Source organism: Juglans regia, chromosome 15 (assembly GCF_001411555.2).
Source record: "Juglans regia cultivar Chandler chromosome 15, Walnut 2.0, whole genome shotgun sequence".
Taxonomy (NCBI): Eukaryota; Viridiplantae; Streptophyta; class Magnoliopsida; order Fagales; family Juglandaceae; genus Juglans; species Juglans regia.
This window is the reverse complement of record NC_049915.1, coordinates 3,825,928-3,835,204: the sequence shown is the minus strand read 5'-3', so window position 1 is coordinate 3,835,204 and position 9,277 is coordinate 3,825,928. Positions and strand designations below refer to the sequence as shown.

Below are 9,277 nucleotides of genomic sequence, written 5' to 3'. Positions count from 1 at the left end.
CCTTCATATAGTGATTATATGTTGTGAAATACTATGCAAAACACACACCAACGATGGTAAATAAAGTAAAATCAACACAATCAAGAAAATGACACACAATATACGTGGTTCGGCAAATTGTCTAAGTACACAAAGCTACATAAATCTTATTAATCAGATGAGATTACAATCACAAAGCTGCAAATATCTTATTTCGCTCAAGCGAACTGTCGAGTGCGACTCGAGCGAACAGCCAAATAAACATTGGCTCGAGCGGAGTGTCGAGTGAGTATCAAGCGAACATTAGGGTTTTTGTCTCGCTCGAGCGAAGTGTCGAGTAGGATCGAGCGAACTCTCGGACTTGAGATTCTCTCGAGCGGTATGTCGAGCGACGTCGAGCGAACTTTGGCTCGAGCCAACTATCAAGCCAACTTTTAGCAAACACTTTTTCAGCTCCAAAATCAATCTCCACATATAACTCAACAATCTCCCACTTGGAGACTGGGTCTCCACATGGCAGCCACTGTTTCCAGCCTAGCCCTATCATCTCTGCAGCTCACAGCTCCCGTCTTCAATCTAGAAGACGCACTGAAGTCAAGCCCGACTTTAGTCTTCCACATACATCGCCCTTAGTCAGCATATCCACAGGGCGACTCACGACTCCCACTGCACCAGGAGTATCCGGTCTCAAACCGATCTTAGCAACCTTAGCCAACTTTCCCAGGCTTTCATGAGGAACAACAAAGCTGACTCACTTTGGCTTCCTCACATGTTTTGCGCGATCAAGCCTGCCTTTTTGCACTTTTGTATTTCCCTGCATATCATTGGATCCTGATGTCAAATACAAAGAATTAAATCTCTTACCACACGCTATTGTTTGGAAGTGTGATATGCACATTACCCACTCCCACTACATCCAATGTCTCTCTATCAGCCACATACATCTTCCCAAAATCACTAGCAACATAATTCTACATGATTTCTCGATGTGAAGTGGTATGGAACGAAGACCCTTAATCCAACACCCAATCGTCAATCAGACTTTGCACTGCAAGAAGTAAGGCATCATGAATTTCTTCTACCACTACATTCAAAACATCATCATCAAAACTTTCTTGATTCCTATAGTTTCTCTTGATGTGGCTCGGCTTGCCACAACTCCAGCAAGCGATCTGCTGCCCAGATCTTATCTTGCTATTTTCCCTACTCTTGGAGCTTGATCTGCCATGTCCTCTGCCCCTATTGTCAACAATCAGGGCCGATCCAGAACCCGAGGACTCACCTGTGTCTCTCCTACGTACCTCTTTAGCAAGCACCATGTCACATATATCTTCATAGTTCAGTTTTGACTTACCGTCTGAACTAGTCACAGCCATCCTCATGGCCTCGCAACTATTTAGCAACGATGCCAACAAAATTAATGCTTTAATCTCATCATCAAACTCAATCTCTACAGAAGATAGTTAATTTATGATCGTATTGAATTCATTCAAGTGTTGGGCTACAAACATACCTTTTGACAATTTCAGATTGAACAATTTCTTCATCAAGTGCACCTTATTGTTCGCAGATGGCTTTTCATACATTCATGACAAAGTCGCCATGAGATCCACCGTCGTTCTCTCCTTACTGACATTGTGTGCCACTATTCTAGACAAAGTCAGCCAAACAAGACCTAGAACTTGTTGATCTAACAGGATCCACTCAACATCTGTCATTAGCCATGCTCTCCTACTTCTTTCCCAACAATGGAAGGTGGAGCCTCTTACCATAGAGATAATCCTCAATCTGCATCTTCCCGTATCCAAAATCAATACCGTCGAACTTCTAGATCTCGGGTGCGTTCACTATATCTCTAGCAATCATTCTCCTTCAGATTTGACCTTGGCTCTTGATACCAGTTGTTATGAAATAGTATGCAAAACACACACACCAAGGATGAGAAATAAAGTAAAAGCAACACAATTAAGAACACAACACACAATATACATGGTTCGGCAAATTGTCTACGTCCACAGAACTGCAAAAATCTTATTAACCAGAATAGATTACAATCACTCAATCTCAACTCACACTCTCTAGGACTTTTTGCTCTCTCACACAATATGCACTCACTAAACAAGAGTGAGTGGTGCTGGAAATCCTAACCTGGAAAAAAATACGTATTTCGCTCGAGCAGACTGTCTAGCGCGACTTGAGCAAACAACCAAATGAACATTGGCTCGAGCGGAGTGTCGAGCAAGTATCGAGCGAACACTAGAGTTTCTGTCTCGCTCGAGCGAAGTGTCGAGCGGTATCGAGCGAACTCTCGAACTTGATATCGCTCGAGCAGTATGTCAAGCGACTTCGAGAGAACTTTGGCTCGAGCCAACTTTCAGAAAATACTTTTTCAGCTCCAAAACCAGTCTCCATATATACCTCAACAATTATCCTATTCCAAACATAAAATAGCGTACGCATTCGAACAAATGAAGTTCTATTCGAACAATAGGCAGTAAATGTGAAATTCAAACATAATATATAATCCAACAATTGTTCATGAGTATGTCTCATAAAAATACTAACATTTCCTCTACCACCGCAAATATTCAGCATTTAAGTTCATCGTTTAAAAGATGGGGCAGAAAATATCCATTTATCAGATATGGGCTTTCGATGGTCTCAGTTACAGTGTTTGAGGCGGTTGGTCTTGGTCATCTTTTGCAAGGCAGGTTAGTGCTATTTTTGTTCTCTATTTACGATTCTAAGATATCTGGTCTCACTGTCGATTATGCAAAAATGCAAATATATCGAATGAAGTGCTCTTGAATCTAGTCAGTTATTCCAAGAAGGGGGGAGAGAGCTGATAGAGGGACAGACAGATAGCATTCATGATACCATTGGGTTTTTCTTTTGTTTGAGTTTTATAACATGCTTTTATTAGGAAATTGATTCGTATAAGCTGTGGCATATAGGTTTCTGGGTTAGGTCCTTCATTTATGGATTTCAAGCATGTTCAGGTAAGTAACTCGGAGGCATAATCTTAGAGGTTCTTTTTTTTTAATTTTTTAAGATGAGGAATGCTGTGGACCATGATAATGTAACATGTTTTTTACCCAATTTAACCCCAGATCCATGTAGTTCCTTGCATCATACGAATTAGGTAAATCAACATGGGAAGTTGGGCTTTAGAAATTGTTTGCATCGAAGGGTTCAAATCTTGAAACTTGGTCTTGACACTTCGTAGTTCAGCAAGGATATTGCAAAGGTGAAGGATGATCAATAATGGGAAATTGTTGAGACAAGAAAAAGCACTGTCGAGACAGGACCTGTAGAAGCATACAAAGCGAAAAAAAATCTCATTGGAAGAGGAACTAAAGGTAAAGGACTTCTGCTGGCAAAACTGAATACAATTAAGAGCATTGGCAGCTCACCTTCTGTTTGGTGTATAGGCTTTGCGAGGGAAAGTGGACATTAACAACTATGAGTACGTGAGAATTCCTAGACCGAATGATGGCAAGTCAGGCTAGTTTTTGCTTGCGGCCTGCTGGATAATCTCTCCCTATGTTCAATTTTTGGTTTTGGTTGTCCAAACATTATTAATTTTTTGAATTCACTAGTGAATTTGACCACTGCGGCTGTTGTTGAGAAATCTGTACTTTTCTACTAACTGGGTTAAGATTACTCTTGCAGCTAAAAATATAAACTGGGTTAAGATTCTTGAAAAAACAAAAAGTTTTGATCAAGCATTCTAGTTGTTTCTCCTCATATCTTTTTTCAAACCAATTTATTGAAAGATGGTCAGCGACAGCTACCAAGGCGGCATCGATGCCACCCCAATATTTCTGAGTTAGTATGTCAAGCTACCATGTGGGTCAACTCAAACTAATGCTCTGTCATGGCGTTGAAACTGCAGAATTTCTGTTGAGCACGTTCTTGTCGAAGCTAGTTTGGCAGAAATGTCGTTCTTCCTTCTAGTGCACTGGTTGGCAGGTCTGAATCCCCCCGATCTGCGAGACTGGAGAAAATCTTAATTTACTTCCGATTTAATGTTGGCTATCTCCCCTTACATACTATTTCAAGTTCAGTGCTAAAAGGCCAGTGTACCTCCCTCTATGACGCCGAGCTGTGCAATTTCTAAGGAATCAAAGGGTGGGATTTAGCATAAATTTTCACTGTATTTGTTAGCCGTATCTACTTCTCTGCTCTAGAATACTTCCATTTAGTTCAATCTGATTATAATCTACACTTACGTTTATTATTCTTTTTTTCCTTTAAAAAAAAAAAAAAAGAGAGAGAGAGAGTCCTGGCCACCTGTCCAATATAGACTCTTCCCCGAATTTATTAATAAAAATATTCACTTATGATATAGGAATATCAAACCTTATTGACGTGTAAGACCTTCTTTTTTTCTTTTTTAAACCATAATCATCCCAATTTCCTTACCACCTAGTAGACAATTCTAATACACCCCCCTTTTCTAGTCTTATTATACCTCTTATTATCGAAGGGAGGTCCGAAAAAGAAAACCACAAACCATTACAGCCCTTAGCTCCATGACGAGCCAATCCATCTGCTGCTGCTGCATTTGCCTCTCTAAAGGAGTGATTAATAGAGTATCTAAGCCCCTCCAGCAGATTTAGAATTTCCTCCCAGTAGTCCTCCAAATACCACAATCCACATCATTTCGCCTGCACCCATTGAATTACCAACTTCGAGTCCATTTCAATTCCACTTCCCCCACATCCAAAGAGTAAACATGTCGAAGGCCATACAACAATCCCATAACTTCAGCCGCATTATTAGAATGTTGCCCAGTAAACTTGGCAAATCCACAAACAAAATCACCTTTATCATTTCTAATTACTCCACCAACACCTGAAGGACCTGGGTTACCAAATGAACTTCCATCCACACTTAACTTATAGCTCCCAAGTTTTGGCCTAGCCCAACGCACCTGCTGAACAACCGGTTGCCTCATTGTTTTAATCGGCAACTGCAAGCATCGCATGACTTCTTCATCACGTCGGGACATAGTTGTTGAGTCCTTAAGTCTCAGCACAACCCATGACACCCAGTGCTTAACAGAGTGTTATGAGGCTGGAAATAAGGGGCGAAACCTAAACTGAACCTAAGCTGAAGTGAAGATGAGAAGTGTCGAACTGAAGTGAACTGGAGCTGAGTTGAAGTAAAGATACGGACGGCGTCGTTTGCAATCAAGATGGAATGGATAGCTGGTTACGGGACGCAACGTTTTGGCATTGATAAGCCAAAACGGTGCGTTCAGCTTTAAGGAATATTAGTGTTTGAAATGTTAGTGTTTAATTTTGTTATAGTCAGTTTCTTTATTTACATTGTACAACGCAGCGTTTTGGGTTATGACCAAAACGGTGCTTCATGGCAGTCACAGTAAACAACAGGTAACATTAGTTTTGCCTGCAAAGTTTGTTAGACCTTGGGGGGGTATTTGGAGAGGAGGACGTGAGGTGAGTGGGATTATTCTGGACGTGGGAAAATTATAGCTGTAGTGGTTGCAGGAGGAAGGACCACCTCGAATGGGTTCCAACGTATCAATATCCATGCATTATTCAGATTCTTCTTTGTTATTATCATTTCATCAAACACCTGTAATGCACTTGAATCCTGGACTAGCGCCCTAACATTCCCTTCCATTCATCCCTTCCATCGTTCTTTACAATAAGAATACAATGAGGAATTAACAAGGGTTCTAACAAGTGGTATCAGAGCACCGATCCTGCCATTATAATCCTACCAGACCCAACCAGAAAACCACACACAACCATACACATTTCCTTCTACAACCTCGGAATCCTCAAACCATGGCCGACGCAACAAGATCCAAACAGATGCAGCAGCAGCTTGACGCCTTGGAGGAGAACCAGTTAGCCAACCAAACACGCTTCAACACCATTGACGAGAGACTAGACCAGCTCACGGAAATGCTTCGAACCTTGGTGGCTCACCAGGGAAATATAGCTCGGGACCTACAAAATCAACAAGAGAATGAACAAATGCAACAAAGGGGCACAGCTGTACGAGGTATTCGTTTAGATTTTCCTCACTTTATGGGAGAAAACCCATCTGCTTGGATCTTTAAGGCATCACAGTATTTCGAATATCATCAAACAAACCCAGCCCAAAAGCTACTATTGGCCTCCTACCACATGGAGGGAGAAGCCTTAGTATGGTATCAAGAGGCCTTAGATTCAGCCCAGTTTGTGAGCTGGGAAACCTTGGTGCGAGCTATGTTAATTCGCTTTGGACCAACTGCTTATGACGACCCTATGGAAACCTTGACAAGGTTGAAGCAAATCACCACAGTAGCAGCCTATAAGGCTAGTTTTGAAGCAATCTCGAATAGAGTGAGGGGCTTATCCGACCACCATAAGCTGAGTTGCTTTCTCAGCGGCCTTAAGGATGAAATAAGATTACCTCTTCGCATGTTTAACCCACACAACTTAACAGCAGCTTTTGGCTTAGCAAGAATTCAAGAAGAGTACCTTAATAGTGCTAAGAAACCAATTAAGTTTGTGGGGGAGAAGGGGCAGTTCAGTTCCACTAACAACTATGGTTCTTATGGGAGTAGTGGTGCTGCCGGGGGTCACAACCAGAAATACGGTCCCCCTATCAAAAAAGTTTTTTCTACGGAATGGGATGAGAAGCGTAAGAAAGGTTTGTGCTATCATTGCGATGAAAAGTGGAATCCCAACCATCATTGCAAAAAAGCCAAAGTGTACCTCCTACAAGGAGTGGAGAATTCAGAGGAGAGGGAGGAAATTGAAGAGGAGATTCCGGGTGCTGAATTACTTGTTGAAGGGGACCTAAAACAAAAAGGGGTTGTGATAGAACCCGAGATATCCTTAAATGCAATTACGGGAACTCCTAGCTCTAAGACGATGCGACTCATGGGGTGGATGGGAAGGACACAAGTGGTCCTCTTGGTTGACTCTGGGTCAACACATAGCTTCGTGGATCCCTCTATTGCTCAAACAGCCAAGCTGGTGGTTGATAAGGCAAAGCGACTTGCTGTCAAAGTGGCGAATGGACAGCTGGTTCAAGGCTTAGGCTACTGCAGCAACGCAAAGGTCAAGGTACAAGGTATATCATTTTATCCCTCCTTTTATGTTTTACCTCTTGGAGGTTGTGATGTCGTTCTTGGGGTAGATTGGTTGGAGACACTTGGAACCATTGCTTGGAATTTTCATGAGTTGTCCATGAAATTTCTGTATCTTGGAAAAAATGTTGAGTTGTTGGGACTGAAATTGGAAGGTTTGACCCTTACTAAGGGAGAAAAGTCAATGCTTACATCCATGCAAAGGGGGAAGGGTTTATTCTTGCAGCTGGTTAGTGAAACCAATGAGTTGGGGATCTCGGGTGGAGCAGATAAGGTGCAGAATTTGATTTCACAGTTTACACGGGTGTTTGATATTCCGAAGGGACTTCCACCCTCAAGGCCCCATGACCATAGAATACCCCTTAAAGAAGGAACCCAACCTATTACCGCTAGACCTTACCGTTACCCACACTACCAAAAGGCAGAAATTGAGAAGATAGTGGCTGAGTTACTTGAATCAGGTGTAATAAGACCCAGCTCAAGTCCCTTTTCGTCCCCCGTACTGTTGGTCCGCAAGGCGGATGGGAGTTGGCGTATGTGCGTCGATTATCGAGCACTTAACCAAGAAACCATAAAGGATAAGTTTCCTATTCCTGTTATTGATGAACTCTTGGATGAGTTACACGGGTCGGTGGTCTTTTCGAAGCTGGATTTGAGGTCCGGTTATCACCAAATCAGAGTGGTCGATGAGGATGTGGCAAAAACAGCATTTAGAACTCACGAAGGGCACTATGAGTTTCTAGTGATGCCATTTGGCTTGACTAATGCCCCATCAACTTTTCAAGGGCTGATGAACGAGATGTTTCGACCATATTTGCGAAAATTTGTTTTAGTATTTTTTGACGACATCCTAGTGTACAGTAGCTGCTGGACAGATCATTTAATGCACTTGCGCATGGTGCTGGAAGTACTACAACAAAACCAATTATTCGCTAAATTGTCCAAGTGTCAATTTGGGGTCAATGAAGTAGAGTATTTGGGACACATAGTAAGTGAAAAGGGGGTGATGGCTGACCCACGGAAGGTGGCTGCTATGCTTGACTGGCCCGTACCAGCAAATGTCAAATCCTTAAGAGGATTTTTGGGGTTGACGGGTTATTATCGTAAATTTATAAAGGGGTATGGGACAATTGCTGCACCATTAACGGATTTACTTAAAAAGAATGCCTTTGTGTGGAATGAGGTTGCTTTACAAGCTTTTAAGGAGCTGAAATTGGCGGTGACACAACCCCCAGTCCTTAAATTGCCAGATTTTACCCAACCATTCACGATTGAGTGTGATGCAAGTGGAAGGGGAATGGGGGCAGTCTTGATGCAGGCAGGACAGCCACTTGCTTACATGAGTAAGGCTTTGAAGGGCAAGGAACTCCTTCTCTCCACATATGAGAAAGAGCTCCTCGCATTAGTGATGTCGGTAAGAAAATGGAGGCCCTACCTTCTAGGGCAGTCCTTCGTTATTAAGACGGACCAGCAGGCATTAAAATTCTTACTAGAGCAACGTGTAGGCTCCGTAATTCAGCAAAAGTGGGTGAGCAAATTAATGGGATATGATTTTATTATCACTTACAAGAAAGGAAAAGAAAACGTGGTAGCGGATGCATTGTCAAGAAAAGAAGAAGAAGGGAAGTTAGAGGTTGGAACCTTAGCCATGATAACGTTTCCAACACCCGAATGGGTAGAGGAACTTAAAGCCAGCTATGAGGAGTCAGTTGAGCTTAAGGAGGTCCTAAAACAAGTAAGGGATAGTACTGCTGTACCAAGCAATTATCAGATGCAGCAAGGCTTATTATTGAAGAAGGGCAGAATAGTCATTGCATCGGATTCCTCTTTCAAGGGCAAAGTTTTGCAGTACATACATGATAATCCTATGGGTGGTCACTCGGGTTATTTACGGACCTATCAAAGGGCTAAACGGGATTTTTATTGGAAGGGTATGAAAAAAGACATAAAAAAAGTGGTGAGGGAGTGTGTGATTTGTCAAGCAGTGAAATATGAAACAACACCTCCAGCGGGGTTGTTGCAGCCCTTACCCGTGCCTACACAAGCATGGACAGACATTTCCATGGATTTCATCGAAGGGTTGCCTAAGTCCAGTGGTTTTAATGTGATATTAGTAGTTGTGGACAGATTCACAAAATTTGGGCACTTCATACCCTTGTCGCATCCTTACACAGCTGCTGGGGT

General features: G+C 42.3%; 1 pseudogene; it reads left to right on the top strand.

Annotated features, from left to right (window-relative positions):
- The first annotated feature begins 1,727 nt into the window (after positions 1–1,727).
- LOC109009945 lies at positions 1,728–3,488 on the top strand (annotated as a pseudogene).
- Positions 3,489–9,277: the final 5,789 nt, after the last annotated feature.